The sequence below is a fragment of the Triticum aestivum genome, chromosome 1B (assembly GCF_018294505.1).
Source record: "Triticum aestivum cultivar Chinese Spring chromosome 1B, IWGSC CS RefSeq v2.1, whole genome shotgun sequence".
NCBI lineage: Eukaryota > Viridiplantae > Streptophyta > Magnoliopsida > Poales > Poaceae > Triticum > Triticum aestivum.
In genome coordinates, this window is record NC_057795.1 from 144,639,558 (window position 1) to 144,656,192 (window position 16,635).

A 16,635-nucleotide genomic window follows, 5' to 3' on the forward strand; every position below is an offset into this window, starting at 1 on the left:
CAGTATGTTTTGACACGGGCAACATCCATCTGTGCACCCTCTATGCACGCCGACCTCTTCATTGCATCAGCATGCGGCACCGAACCAAGGAACTGCTGCACCAAGCCAAAATAACTCTTCGGCTCCAGCTTCTCTGGCCACAGACGACTCGCAGCATATTTCATGGCGAGTCCGGATAATCTGTTCAGCTCCGCCCAGGCGGCCAAACGGTCGGATACTGATAGTGGGCGTTCTAGATTGTGGTACTACGACCAAAAAAAGCTCCTCCAATTCGTGGTCACCTCGGCTGCGGAAGTGTTCGGTCGCGTCTGCCGCACTTGCGGCCAAATCCAGATAAGCGTTTTCCGAACTCCACTGTCGGTCTAACGGAGCATACTTGGGGTCTCCGAACTTCATCCGCAGCATATAAGGCTTTCCAGCCGTGATATCCCCGGCCTGACGCAGCTCCTCCTTCATCGCTCTCATGGCAGAGCGAGTATCCTTGGCTTCGGCAATGATCTTTTCAAGATCCTTCTGAGCCACCCTATCTTCTTGTTCAAGAAATCTACAGCGGTCGGTAGCATCCTTCAATTTTATGGCCATCTCGGCCATTTCCTTCTTGCTCTGGCAGTGAGCAGCCTGTTCGGCTTTTAGCCCTTCAGCCGCTTTAACGGCAGCCGCATCACTCTTCTTTGCTTGCTCCTTTGCTCGGGCAAGTTCCGCCCAAAGGTTCTCCATGGAAGCAGCACCATCTACATACAACATATATAAGGCCCGAGCATCAAGCTCCTATTACTGGGTGTCTTTTGAACATACCTTGAGCCTCGTCTAGCCACTTATGTACAAGCGCGATGTCGGCATCTGCTACGTCAAGTTGCCGCTTTAGTTCGGCAGATTCATCAGTCTGGCTAGCCACCGAACGCCTCGCCACCTTCATGGAATAGGCGACACATTATACCTGGGGTTATGATCCTCTGTGCGCCGTCACTCGTGACGACACACAGAGTCTCAGGGGCTACTATTCATACAGGGCACATTTAATATGCGGCTCCACCAAAAGGTACACCTTTTTACATACCTCAAAGCCTGTTAGTAAACTCCTGGCAGCCTCGCACAATCTGCTTTCCGCGGATGAAATCCTTCCAATCACCGCATCCATCAACATACGGTGTTCTTGTGAGATGGACGCCCTACTAAGCAGATCCTTCAGCCCCTCCACCGGAGCGCAAGAGGGTGCCGGACTAGTCTGACGACCTTTTCCAGGGTCCGGACTTGAAAAAACCCTCTGGGACGATACCTCGGGGTCACCAGCCTCGTGAGACGGTGGAACAAGGGGAGGCGTTTCGCTCTCTATCATCTCTGGGCGAAGATCCCTTGAAGATGAGCTCTGCTAAGAAGGATTGAGATCCGAACTGCAAGATAATGTTTCGGTTATTGTCCTCAGGAATAAAACATGAATGTGATTCATTATGGAACCCCTCCCTTCACTTATGCCTCGGGGGAGAGCAGGTCCCCTTTAGGGGGCGATTCGGCTGGGGCGTTCTCCGGTGCCGAACCCTCTGACGAAGATTTCTTTCCCCGTTTTGAGGTTATCACCTCCGGGTCTTCAGAGGCAGTCCTTTTATTTCCCTGGTCGGGAGAATTTTTGATTCTTCCCTTCCTAACGGCCTCCTTCGTGGAGGCGGTAGCTCCTTGGTTCCCCCCTTCGCCTTCCGCCAACGGCGCGGCCTCCAGCATCCTGGTTAGCATGGGATTCGACACGGTCTCGGGCAGGGGGGCTGGACACCTGATAAGATTCGCCTTCGCTATCCACTCCTGCTCAAAGGGCAACTCTGCTAAAGAGTAGATTTCATAAAAATATGGATGGTGTGAGCAAATACGGGGCTACTTACTTTAGCATCCGGGCGGTTGCAGCTTAGACCTGCATCCTCGGACAAATCCAGACACCTTGCTTGTGATCCGAAGAACAATTTGTACATCTCCATGGGTGTCATTCCCATGAAGTGTTGTAGGACTCGTGGTCCCTCCGGATTGAACTCCCACAGGCGGAGAGGTCGACGTTTGCAGGGCAGTGTGCGGCGAATCACCATGACTTGCGCCACTATGGTCAGATTGATATCTCTTTCTAGAAGATCTCGAATACGGCCCTGCAGCAGGGGCACGTCTTTTGGCGGCCCCTAGATAAGTCCTTCATTAACCCATGACGTCAGCCGTGGTGGGGGACCCGAGCGAAAAGTAGGCGGTGCCACCCATGTGGTGCCCCTAGGGGCTGTGATGTAAAACCAGTCCCGTTGCCATGAGCCGAGCTCCTCTTGAAAAGAGCCTTCGGGCCATGGAGCGTCGTCCATCTTGCTTATTATAGCCCCTCCGCACTCAACATGCTGCCCCTCGATCATTTTCCGTTCCACTTTGAAAGGTTTTAGCCACAATCCGAAGTGAGAGGTGATATGGAGGAGGGCCTCGCACACGACAATGAATGATGAGATCTGGAGGATGGACTCCGGAGCTAGGTCGTGGAACTCCAGCCCGTAGTAAAACATAAGCCCCCTCACAAAGGGATCGATCGGGAAGCCTAGTCCCCGAAGGAAGTGAGATGCGAACACCACGCTTTCACCAGGCTGGGGAGCGGGAATAGCTTGCCCTTGAGTAGGCAGTCTATGCGAGATTTCGCCGGTTAGATACCTGGCATTTCTTAGCTTTCGCACATCTTCTTCCATAATGGATGAAGGCATCCACCGGCCTTGAGGGTCGGAGCCGGACATCTTCGAAGATCCGAAGAGCCTAAAACTAGAGCTTTGGGTGTTGGAACTCGAAGCGAGTGGCGGATTTGATTGGTTTAAGAACAAGGGAACCGGGCCTTGGTTCCTTTATAAAAGAGGTGAATACCAAGAGCCCTCCCTGTAACCGTTTGAGACTCGCTTTTAATTAGGGAGTCATACCTAAGTCACGGTTGGGTTACCCACGCCCGTATTGATGAGAATCCCGGAATAAGGGGACACGATCTCTGCTTTGACAAGACGTGCCAAGGAAACCGCCTCGCTAATCGCGCCGAGGTGGAACAATAAAATGAATAAAAGCATGGCTGTGGCATGATGTCACGCCACGGAATACGTCAGCAGATCCGATTGATACAAATATTATTCTCTCTACGAAGGAAGGTGGAACTTATTTTGCACAGCCGGACACTACCCTGGTGTTCAACATCTTCTATGAAGTATTCGGAGGAGGAACCCGCCTTGCAATGCCGAAGACAACTTGCGCGCCGGACTCGTCATCATTGAAGCCTAGTTCAGGGGCTACTGAGGGAGTCCTGGATTTGGGGGTGTCCGGATGGCCGGACTAAGACCTTTGGCCGGACTCCCGGACTATGAAGATGCAAGATTGAAGACTTCGTCCCGTGTCCGGATGGGACTTTCCTTGGCATGGAAGGCAAGCTTGGTGATACGACATGAAGATCTCCTCCCATTGTAACCGACTCTGTGTAACCCTAGCCCTCTTCGGTGTCTATATAAACCGGAGAGTTTTAGTCCGTAGGACGAACAACAATCGTACCATAGGCTAGCTTCTAGGGTTTAGCCACTCCGATCTCATGGTAGATCTACTCTTGTACTACCCATATCATCAATATTAATCAAGCAGGAGTAGGGTTTTACCTCCATCGAGAGGGCCCGAACCTGGGTAAAAACATCGTGTCCCTTGTCTCCTGTTACCATCCGCCTAGATGCACAATTCGGGACCCCCTACCCGAGATCCGCCGGTTTTGACACCGACAACGCTTGATACGATTTTCAATGAGTACATACCTTGACAAGATTTTGAAGTTGTTCAAAATGGAAGAGTCAAAGAAAGAGTTCTTGCCTGTGTTGCAAAGGTGTGAAATTGAGTAAGACTCAAATTCCGACCACGGCAGAAAATAGAAAGAGAATGAAAGTCATTCCCTATGCCTCAGTCATAGGTTCTATAAAAGTATGCCATGTTATGGACCAGACCTATTGTATGCTCTGCCCTGGTTTGGGAAGGGAGTACAATAGTGATCTAGGAGTAGATCACTGGACATTGGTCAGAATTATCCTTAGTGGAATAAGGATATGTTTCTCGATTATGGAGGTGACAAGAGGTTCCTCGTAAAGGGTTACGTTGATGCAAGTTTTGACACTGATCCAGATGACTCTAAGTCTCAATCTGTATACATATTGAAAGTGGGAGCAATTAGCTAGAGTAGCTCCGTACAGAGCATTGTAGACATAGAATATTTTGCAAAATACATACGGCTCTGAATGTGACAGACCCGTTAACTAAACTTCTCTCACGAGCAAAACATGATCACACCTTAGTACTCTTTGGGTGTTAATCACATAGCGATGTGAACTAGATTATTGACTCTAGTAAACCCTTTGGGTGTTGGTCACATGACGATGTGAACTATGGGTGTTAATCATATACAGATATGAATATTGGTGTTAAATCACATGGCGATGTGAACTAGATTATTGACTCTAGTGCAAGTGGGAGACTGAAGGAAATATGCCCTAGAGGCAATAATAAAGTTATTATTTATTTCCTTATTTCATGATAAATGTTTATTATTCATGCTAGAATTGTATTAACCGGAAACATAATACATGTGTGAATACATAGACAAACATAGTGTCACTAGTATGCCTCTACTTGACTAGCTCGTTAATCAAAGATGATTAAGTTTCCTAACCATAGACATGAGTTGTCATTTGATTAACATGATCACATCATTAGGAGAATGATGTGATTGACTTGACCCATTCCGTTAGCTTAGCACTTGATCGTTTAGTATGTTGCTATTGCTTTCTTCATGACTTATACATGTTCCTATAACTATGAGATTATGCAACTCCCGTTTACTGGAGGAACACTTTGTGTGCTACCAAATGTCACAACGTAACTGGGTGATTATAAAGGTGCTCTACAGGTGTCTCCGAAGGTACTTGTTGGGTTGGCGTATTTCGAGATTAGGATTTGTCACTCCGATTGTCGGAGAGGTATCTCTGGGCCCACTCGGTAATGCACATCACTGTAAGCCTTGCAAGCATTGTAACTAATGAGTTAGTTGCAGGATGATGTATTACGGAACGAGTAAAGAGACTTGCCGGTAACGAGATTGAACTAGGTGTTGAGATACCGACGATCGAATCTCGGGCAAGTAACATAGCGATGACAAAGGGAACAACGTATGTTATTATGCGGTTTGACTGATAAAGATCTTCGTAGAATATGTGGGAGCCAATATGAGCATCCAGGTTCTGCTATTGGTTATTGACCGAAGACGTGTCTCGGTCATGTCTACATAGTTCTCGAACCCGTAGGGTCCGCACGCTTAAAGTAAGATGACAGCTATGTTATGAGTTTATGTGTTTTGATGTACCAAAGGTTGTTCGGAGTCCCGGATGTGATCACAGACATGACGAGGAGTCTCGAAATGGTCGAGACATGAAGATTGATTTATTGGACGACTATATTTGGACACCAGAAAGGTTTCGGGTGAGATTGGGACAATACCGGAGCTCTGGGAGGTTATCAGGACCCCCCGGGAGGTTATCGGAACCCCCCGAGAGGTATATGGGCCTTAATGGGCCTTAGTGGAAAGGAGGGGAAAGGACCAAGGGAGGGGCGCCCCCCCCCCAAGCCTAATCCGAATTGGGTGGGGGGCTGGCCCCCCTTTCCTTCCTCCCTCCTTCCTCTTCCTTCCCTCTCCCTCTCCAAATAGGAAAGGGGGGGATCCTACTCCCGGTGGGAGTTGGAATCCCCCCCTAGGGCGCGCCTCTCCCCTTGGCCGGCCCCCTCCTCCACTCCTTTATATACGGGGGAGGGGGGCACCCCATAGACACAACAATTGATCATTGATCTCTTAGTCGTGTGCGGTGCCCCCCTCCACCATAGCCCTCCTCGATAATATCGTAGTGGTGCTTAGGCGAAGCCCTGCATCGGTAGAACATCATCATCATCACCATGCCGTCATGCTGACGGAACTCTCCCTCGAAGCTCGGCTGGATCGGAGTTCGAGGGACGTCATCGAGCTGAACGTGTGCAAGAACTCGGAGGTGTCGTGCTTTCGGTGCTTGATTGGTCGGACCGTGAAGACGTACGACTACATCAACCGTGTTGTGCTAACGCTTCCACTTTCGGTCTACGAGGGTACGTGGACACACTCTCCCCTCTTGTTGCTATGCATCACCATGATCTTGCATGTGCGTAGGATTTTTTTTGAAATTACTACGTTCCCCAACACTAGCCTGGTACCCAAAGTCTCATGCAATTGATTTCCTCTATCTGATAGAATGGTCCTCGAAACTTCATGCAGACATACGATCCTGGTCATGTATATCTTTGCCAACTTAGCACTGGTGTAAGTGGTCTTCACTGGGATGAAATGAGCTACCTTCGTCAAGCGATCGACTACAACCCATATCGATTCATAGCCTGAACGAGTCCGGGGAAATCCCGTGATAAAATCCATGCCTAGTTTATCCCACTTCTATCTGGGTATCGGCAATGGTTGTACCAATCCTGCTGGCTTCTGACGCTCTGCCTTCACTCTCTGACATACATCACAAACTGCTACATACTCCACAATATCCTTCTTCATTCCGGTCCACCAGAAATTGTCCTACAAATCTAGATACATCTTGGTATTTCCTGGGTGTATCGAATACGACGAATCATGGGCCTCATGCAGAATCAACTTCCTGATCTCCTGGTCATTAGGCACATATACGTGGTCCTCAAACCATAAGGTATCGTGCTCATCCTCACAAAATACCGTAGCTTTTCCTTTGCTCATCCTTTCCTTTATCTCGGCGATCTCCTTGTCCGTCTTCTGAGCTTGTCTGATCTTATCCATCAAGGTAGACTAAATCTCCAATGCTTCCAAACAGACTCTCGGAACTATCTCCAAACATAGGTCACGAAGATCCTCTGCTAACTCCTTGGGTAACTCTCTGGTCATGAGGGTATTGACATGACTCTTGCGACTCAAAGCATCGGCTACTACGTTAGCCTTTCCGGGATGATAATGCAACCTCATATCATAATCCTTGATGAGCCCCAACCATCTCCTCTGCCTCTGATTTAAATCCTTCTGTGTGAAGATATACTTCAAACTCCTGTGATCCATGTACACCTCACAGTGGTTTCCGATGAGAAAATGTCTCCACGTCTTGAACGCATGCACTACATTTGCTAACTCCAAATCGTGTGTAGCATAATTCAACTCATGGGGTTTAAGCTGTCGTGAGGCATATGAAACAACTCTTCCCTCCTGCATAAGCACTGCTCCAAGTCCTCGATGAGAAGCGTCGCAATACACTTGATAATCCTTGCATTGATCTGGAAGAATCAACACTGGAGTTGTAACCAAACGTTTCTTCAACTCCTGAAAATTGGCCTCACATTCCTCAGTCCATTTGTACTTGGTGTCCTTCTTCAATAACTTCGTTATGGGCTTTGCAATCTTCGAGAAATTCTCAATGAACCTCCTGTAGTATCCTGCGAGTCCAAGAAAACTCCGGATCTCTCCAACTGACGTGGGTGCTTCCCAATTTGTCACAGTGACAACCTTGGTGGGGTCTACTGCTATTCCTTCTTCGGATATAACATGTCCGAGGAATCCAACTTCCTTCAACCAAAACTCACACTTACTGAACTTGGCATATAATTGATATTCTCTGAGCTTCCCAAGTACCAAACGCAAATGCTCCTTATGCTCCTCTTCATTCTTCGAGTAAACCAGAATATCATCAATGAACACCACGACGAACTTATCCAAGAACTCCATAAACACCTTGTTCATCATGTTCCTGAAATAGGCAGGCGCGTTAGTCAGACCGAATGACATAACGGTATACTCATATAGCCCGTACCTTGTGGTAAAAGCTGTCTTAGGTATATCCTGCTCTCGAATCTTCAGCTACTAGTATCCTGATCGCAGATCGATCTTGGAAAATACTTTAGCTCCTTGCAACTTGTCAAACAAATCATTGATCATCGGCAGTGGGTACTTGTTCTTGATTGTCACTTCAATCAATCCACGATAATCAACAACCATCCTCAACGATCCATCCTTCTTCTCCACTAGAAGCACTGGTGATCCCCAAGGTGACGAACTTGGGCCAATATAGCCTTTATCCAGTAACTCCTTAATCTGCTTCTTAATTTCTTCCAAATCCTTAACGGGCATCCTGTACGGTCTCTTAGATATTGGCCGTGTGCCTGGCAAAAGCTCAATCAAAAACTCAATTTCTCTATCCGGTGGCATGCCTGGCAACTCTTTTGGAAATACATTAGGGAAATCCTTCTCCACTGGTACTTCCTCCTATACAACTTCTGATAAGGAATTCACTTGAGTCCTCTTCGGCACATGTCGGGATACGTACTTGATCCTTCTTCCTTCTGGGGTGGTGAGCAAAATCGACTTACTGGCGCAGTCAATGTTCCCTCCATACTTCGATAACCAATCCATGCCTAATATCACATCCAGTCCTTGTGACTCCAATACTATTAGGTCTGAGGGGAACACATAGTTACCAATCCTTAATGGTAACCTATCACACCATAGGCTAGCCATATACTCTGCTCCTGGCGAGGTTACTAACATGGGTGACCTAAGATATGGCGCCCCCTATTCAATCGTACACTAATCATACACGCAAATGTGTACGATCAAGATCAGGGACTCACGGGAAGATATCACAACACAACTCTAGACTCACGGGGGCCTCGAGGGCTCGAATAAATAGCTCGATACACAAGAGTCAGCAGAAGCAATAATATCTGAGTACAGACAAAAGTTAAACAAGGATGCCTTAAGAAGGCTAGCACAAAAGCAACACGATCAAAGAGGCAAGGCCTCCTGCCTGGGACCTCCTAACTACTCCTGGCCATCGGCGGTCTCCATGTAGTAGTAGCTGTTAGCGATGGCTCCAGGGATCCACCATCTGGTTGCATCAACCGGAAAGAAGAAAGAAGGGGGAAAAGGGGTAGCAAAGCAACCGTGAGTACTCATCCAAAGTACTCGCAAGCATCAGACCTATACTATGTATGCATTGGTATCAAATGGAAGGGTTGTATCTGTGGACTGAACTGCAGAACGCCAGAATAGAGGGGGAAGGCCTAGCCTATCAAAGACTAGCATCTTCACGCAGCTCCGAGCATCTTGCATCATGTAGAAGAGTAAAGAATAGCAGTTTATAATATTAAAAAGCATGTTGTAACATCAACGCCCAGAGATCCTTTCCCAACTCCCTGCAGGAAAGCAATCTCGGAGCCACATATCCATCACATATCTCAAGTGTCGGTGTTTTGGGAACGGGGGTACCCAGACTTGACTGCCTGCGGCCTGCGGCGTGGCTCAAGGAGTGGCCCAGTACGGCCCATCTTCATCAACACATGCTCAAGACCCTCGCGAGGGGCCAAGCCTCGCGGGGCGGACGACAAGAGGCTTCCTCAGGCACGACCTCGTCAGGCTGGCTCGCGAGGAGGCGGAGAGATCAAGGCAGGGTACCTCACGAGGTGCCCGTGACGCAAGCCATGACGACCAAGGCCAGGCGGGCGCCGGCCTGCGCAGAGTCCTTGTTTCCCCTTTGGTGCAAAGGGGGCAAGCGCAGGCAAGGGTATCAAGCAAACGCAATCATTTCGGTGCAACAAGACCAAGACCAGCAGGACGGTAGAACGGAGGTTATTGTGGAGCCCAAGCCAGCGTCATCGTCAGGGCCTTTGGCAGGCGAGGACCAACTTTAGTCAGGATAAGTGTACTAGATGTTCCCCTTCAAAATGGCCAATTGTTGGCGCCCTTCTCGCTCAATATTTGGGAAGAGGCCCGGGGCCTTCGCCTATAAATAGGACTAGCCACCCACAGGGTAGGGGATCGAGATCTGATCGGATCCGCACCAAAGGCACACACAGAGAGAGAGAGGCGACTGAACCCCCCTAGCAGTTCATCACACCAACCAAGAATAGACCCTCGCGAGGCTATTTTTTCCTTGTACTGTTCCTCCTCAGCCCCAGAGGCAATCCACACACCACAAACTGGAGTAGGGTATTACACCACAATGGTGGCCTGAACCAGTATAAATCTTGTGTCCCTTGTGTTGTTCTTCGTGTAGTTTAGATCCTTATGAGGCGATGAAACATGGGTAGGTTGGGGGTGTGATCTCCGCGTGCACCCCAGTGTTTGAACCTCAAGGGTCTGCCGGAACCCGAAATCCGACATTTGGTGCACCAGGTAGGGGTGTGCCGGAGTCTGCTCTCCTTCGCCTCGTGTTTCGCCACCCGTCGCCTCATCATCATCATGTCCGGCGACTCCACGGGCAATCCATATCCCTGGGCAGCCTGGCCCGCCCACGCAGAGCCGCTTGCCCAGGGCGACCTCAACCCCGTGCCCCAGGCAGCCCGCGGTTCGCAGGGCGCTGCGGGCCGCGGGTGACGTGGTCAGGCGACACTAGCCCTCACACCGCGGCAGGTGCGGTCGGCAACGAGGGCCTCGAGCCACGCTGCGGCCACGGCGTCGTACTCACGGCGAGAGCAGACGAACTCAAGGGCCGCGCTCACAGTATCTCGAGAACTACTGCAATGCAGGCTGCTAGAGGGCGGCCGCGACGTACTACTGGAGCGGGTGGCAGAGCTCCTGGGCTACGCCACCTTGGGGGCTCCCCCCTTCTGCACCCAATTGCCGCCTCAGGCCCAAGGTGGACCGCACGGAGGCCCCACACGCGCCCGCATAGCTCCCAACGGATTCCAGGGCCACTCCAACGCCAACTTGGCCCTCAGCGCCTGGCCACCAATGGCGCCGCCTCCGCCTCCGACCTTCGAAGGGGGATCCACTACAGCCCACGGTCCCAGTGAGTCTCCACGCTACCACTCCCAGGTTGGCATCGTGAGCAGAACTGCATGGCACATGGGGCACTACGGCGAGGCATTCGGGGCGGCGGCCCTGGAGGCGTATGTGCCACACATGATGGATCAAGGACACGCGCAGGAGGAAGACCATGGCCAGTTCCTCGGCCCAGGCTGGGGAGAAGAAGCACCCGAGGCTGAGCTCTTTCAGGAGCCAAGGGAAGGCCCCGTCGACCGCGCCGAAGGCAGTGACTATCGGGTACCGCTAATCCCTCAGGAACAGGCATATGCTAACCATGGATCGCAGGAGGTACAGGTTGTCGCAGCGGGTGGCTGCCCCAATCCAGCAGCTCCCCACCCCTCAGGTGGAGGGCACCGGGGGCTGCAGGAGAGGGGCCGAGATCCGGCCTCTCCCACACGGTGCTCGGAGCAAGGCGCCCTCAGGAGGTAGGCCCTCTGCCAGGGAGGTACCCCAGGGCCTACCCCCGACAGACGACCCGTGTCGTCGGGGGAACCGCTGGCGACCGCTCTATCCCATTGGCGGCGTCCTCGGTCTCCGGCCGTTGTCGGTGGCAATAGAGTGTGGCGCAAGGCGGGGCCCTCGTCTGGCGATATGAAGCAAGGCCGGTACCTGTGAAGAAGGCCTAGTGCCTGTGAAGGGATTTGAGCTTAAAACTTGCGTGTGTCCGGGGAAGGGGTGTTTAGTCTCGTTCGAGCAATCTCTTGCGTTCTGGTTGCCGCTTTGCGTCCGTTCGAGCTTCAGCTGCCTCCCCTCGTGAGCCCCTAACGAGCCGGGCCAGGCCCAGCATGAACGCAGCCTAGACTGCCATCGGCACGCCTTCTCAGGAGGATCTACTTGCAGGTTCAACAGGCTCATTCAGGAGACACTCAGGACGCCACGACCTACCGTGGGCTGGCTCAGGGCCCACACGGGTCAAAGGTAAACAAGCCAGTTGGCTCACCATGAACCAGTTGCCCGGCGCAGGCACACGGGTGATGTCATGTATACAAATACGCTAACTGCAAGTTTTTACACGAGGGGCTCCCCCTCCCAAAATGTTCTTACAACCTCCTCGGCCAAGCCCGAACTTTCTCTGTGCAGGGTAAAAACAGGAACAACACACGGTCAATCGGATAAATCCCCCAATGCATCCCCGGGGACACCTCCGGAGCCACCGCTGGCATCGCTGGCCTCGCCATCGCCTCCTATGTCGCCACCGACAGCACCTGGGTCATTCATCACTCCGCCCTCACTAGCGCCCGGGCCATTCACCACTCTGCCCTGGTCGGCGGCTATGACCACACCGTCGTTGTCAGTGGTGAAGGCCCAAACCAGGGCGTCCACGTTGTCTTCCACCCAGCTCGCCGGATTGTCCCGGATAGCCAAGGGCACCGGTGCGATGGCGGCATCAAAGTCGAAGTGGGGATCCATGTCCTGAAGGTGACTGAAGACGCGAGAGAAAGCACGCCCAAGTAGGGCACGGCTCCTCTCCTCCACCAACCTGTCGGCTCTACCCTAACGGGCCTCCAGCTGCGTCACCATGTCAGTGAAGAACTGAAGGTTACCAGCATAATTGACCACATGAGGTTCCCCAACAGCCACCTTCAGCATGCGCCTCTCCTCAGCTAGGCGCAGGCCCTCGGCCTCAAGGCGCGTGTCCTCGTCAGCGAGCTCTGCCCCAAGCTGGCTCACCACGTTCGCCGCCCTCCAGAGGAACCCTTGGTGGAGGGCACGACGCTCCCGAGCGTGCTCAAGCATGTCTTCTGCATCTCCTTCCGCCTCGGACGCGCGAGGAGGGCCACGGATCAGCACTCCCCCGCTGGGCAGGGGGCTGGGGGCTGGCACCCTCGCGATGGCCGGACGCGCCTCACCAGAAGCCTAGCCTAGAGCCAATTCGCCCTCCAAGGAAGATCGCAAGGCCGACCTCAGCCAGTCGCCGTCCGCAACCATTCGAAGAGCCCAGAGCAAGCTGGCTATGCCCCGGGAGGGCTCGCGAAGGATGGTCGAGAGGGGTGCAGAACCAAGACGCACCACAGGATGGCCCGCCTCTCCAACTGGCCTCACCACAAGGGCAGTGCTGGAGCCCGGGACGCTTGAGGAAGGTGGAGAGGGCGAGGCCTGGAGGGATGGCTCTTCAGCTACCTCCGTGAACTCGGCAGGAAGGGCCCTGCAGGGTAATGATCAACTGAAGCAGCAGGAGAGTAAGGAATAGAGGAAGGGAAAGGCTTACTCATCGATGGCGAAGTACTTCCTGCGCTTCAATAGGCGGCAAGGGTAATCATCACCCAAGGCCTCCCTTCTCTTTCTGAGAGCCTTGAAGTCCACATGGAAGCGACCCAGAAGCTCGGCGCAGGGGTCAGCTTGCAACGAGGAAGAAGCGTCAAGGTGCCCGGCGTCGGGGGCCTCGCCCAAAGACACGTCGCCAGATGCCACGCCAAGGAGGGTGGCCGGGGCCTCGGGGGCCTCTGCCACGAGAGCCGCAGGCCGTGGCTCGGTACCTTCAGCCTCCGCAGGGCGGGCCTCAGGAGCTGCCACCTCAGGAGTACTGCGTGGCGTCATCATCTCGAAGGAGGCCCCCTCAGCCCCCGACGCCCCTTGCCTCCCAGCTCCACCACTCGAGGAAGGACCGGCGTGGCCAACCGGAAGGGCAACCACCACAACTGGGTTCTCGCGGGGTCCCCTAAGTCCTGCAGGACGCAGCCCCCATTCATCGAAGCTGGGCATCTGCTTCACGAAATCGTCCCTATTTGAGCAAAGGTACAACAGGGCGCCCCCATGCCGGATGCTGCCAGGAGAAGGGTCCCCAGTCAGGATCATGAGAACCTTCCTCAGAACTTCAGGCGTCAGATCTTCCTCTTGGAGTCTCATGCGGTCTTCACATCCCTCGAAGGCCCACATCCACCGGGAATAACGCTGGAGAGGGGCAATGCGGCATAGGAGGAACTCCTTCACCACCTTGGGTGCCGTCACACCGAGCGACCTCAAGTACGTGAAGTGATGCCAAACAAAGATGAGCCGGGGGCTCGTGAGCGTCTCCTGGCCCCAGCCCGAGTTGGGGATAGTGGGCACGGTTGGCTCCAAAAGCAGGGGGCTGGGCACCCCAGCGTCCACGTACAACCACCGCTCACGGAACCCGGTTGCGGGCGGAGGAAGGCTGAAATCAATTCCTGAAGCCGCTGTTTCTGGTGCGGCAAGGAAGCTCACACACCCCAAGCATTGGGTAGGATCGCTGAGACGCAGAGAGAAGAAGTGGCGCAGCAAGGCAACTGAAAGAGGGATGCCCATCATCGCCTCGCAGACAAAAGCGAAAACGGCAAGAAGATTAATGGATTCGGGACCCAAATGCATCATGTGGATCTGGTAATGAGAAAGCACAACGTTGAAGAAATCGGAAAAGGGGGGAACCAGACCCGCCCACAGAGCATCGGCGAAGTACCGGACCTCGGTGACTGTTCTGTCAATGGAGAAGTGAGACGCAGGCTAGACCGTCGTCCTCCCGCACTCGTTGAAGATGGTGGCGATAGCGTAATTGACCTTTTCCGAGCCTTCCTGGTTGAGTATGATCGGCCGGTCAACGGTGGGAGCCACCGACGACGACGGGCGGGGTGACGGCGCATGCTTTGGCCCTTTCCCCTTCTTCGTCGGGGCCATGGCGACAGGAAGGGGGAGGATGCAAGATTGGATTGGAATCAGAGGCTGGAGCTCGAGAGAAGGAAGAGCAGAAGGCGCGCGAGCAGCGAGAAGAGGGGAGATTGTGTACAATGGCGGGTCCGCCTAGCTGGGGCGCAAAATAAGGAGGCATGGGGGAACAGGGACGCCCACGTCCAATCAACCGCCACGTGGTGCCCAAGGCCGCAGGCTATTGGGGCCCGCGGCTCTTTGCACTTGCCTCTTCGCTTCTCTGCTAAGCCAAGTCCAAGCGCGCCTTGGGCCCGGGGGCTACTGTCGGTGTTCTAGGAACGGGGGTACCCAGACTTGCCTGCCTGCGGCCTGCGGCATGGCTCAAGGAGTGGCCCAATACGGCCCATCTTCATCAACACATGCTCAAGACCCTCGCGAGGGGCCAAGCCTCGCTGGGCGGACGACAGGAGGCTTCCTCAAGCACGGCCTCGTCAGGCTGGCTCGCGAGGAGGCGGAGAGATCAAGAAGGGGTACCTCACGAGGTGCCCATGACGCAAGCCATGACGACCAAGGCCAGGCGGGGGCCAAGTGGGCGCCGACCTGCGTAGAGTCCTTGTTTCCCCTTTGGTGCAAAGGGAGCAAGCGCATGCAAGGGTATCAAGCAAAGGCAACCATTTCGGTACAACAAGACCAAGACCAGCAGGACGGCAGAATGGAGGTCATCGTGAAGCCCAAGCCAGCGTCATCGTCAGGGCCTTTGGCAGGCGAGCACCAACTTTAGTCAGGATAAGTGTACTAGATGTTCCCCTTCAAAATGGCCAATTGTTGGCACCCTTCCTGCTCAATATTTGGGAAGAGGCCCGGGGCCTTCGCCTATAAATAGGACTAGCCACCCATAGGGTAGGGGATCGAGATCTGATCGGATCCGCACCCAAGACACACAGACACAGAGAGAGAGAGAGGCGACTGAACCCCCTAGCAGTTCATCGCACCAACCAAGAACAGACCCTCACGAGGCTGTTCTTCCCTTGTACTGTTCCTCCTCAGCCCGAGAGGCAATCCACACACCACAAACTGGAGTAGGGTATTACACCACAATGGTGGCCTGAACCAGTATAAATCTTGTGTCCCTTGTGTTGTTCTTCATGTAGTTTAGATCCTTACGAGGTGGTAACACATGGGTAGGCTGGGGGTGTGATCTCCGCGTGCACCCCAGTGTTCGAACCTCAAGGGTCTGCCGGAACCCGAAATCCGACATCAAGTATCCATTTTTAGTTATATAAGATCTAGATACAAGTCTGAACGTCCATTACCGTGGACACGGCATTCAAATATATATCTTCCCTGTAGGGGTGCACCACGTTACCCAACACGCTCAATCACTCTGGCCGGACACACCTTTCTGGGGTCAATGCCCGGCCTCGGAAGATCAACACATCGCAGCCCTACCTATGCTCAGCAGAGAGGTCCCTGCCGGTCTACATCCTAAGCACTCCGGGGTCTTGGGCCCATCGCCCGCAGCATTTCGGGTCGTTGCGAGCAGGGTGAATACCAGCACCGCCTCGAATGGCCAGCACGATCCGACCGTGCCGCACTGCTGAACTATACGTCTCACAAAGCTTCGGTTGATACTGTGACGTCAAGGACCATATCTATTCTCGCGTGGTGGTTAGTGCGTAAAGGCCAGAGGCTAACTTAGAACAAATAGCCAAACCTGTTAGTGCATTGGGGGCTCGCGTAAACGAGCAGAGACTCACGATAAGGTGACCCCATCGCCCCGTCTCATGGACTTACGGCAAGGGCCCAGACTGCCCGGCCGTGCCATGTCGAAAACTCGCGAGTGCTCAACGGGCCCACCCGACTATCACATCAACTCGCGGTACCCCTCAGGTCCGACCCAACTTCAACAATGGTCTCAAGTAAAGTCCGGGTAACCATATGTCCAAACATCAAGGGGAAAACCCAAGGAATCACCCCCGGTGGATTCCACTCAATGTAATCATCAAGGTGAATGTAAGAGGGACCACCCTCGAGGTTCACACTTGAGGTGTTGGACGACAGAGCCGTATCGGGAATGGTGAAAGAGGAAATCACCCTCGATGACCACGACCGAATAGCTACACTACAGAATTATCATCAGGAGTGCGTTATGAGGGATCACCCTCGACACT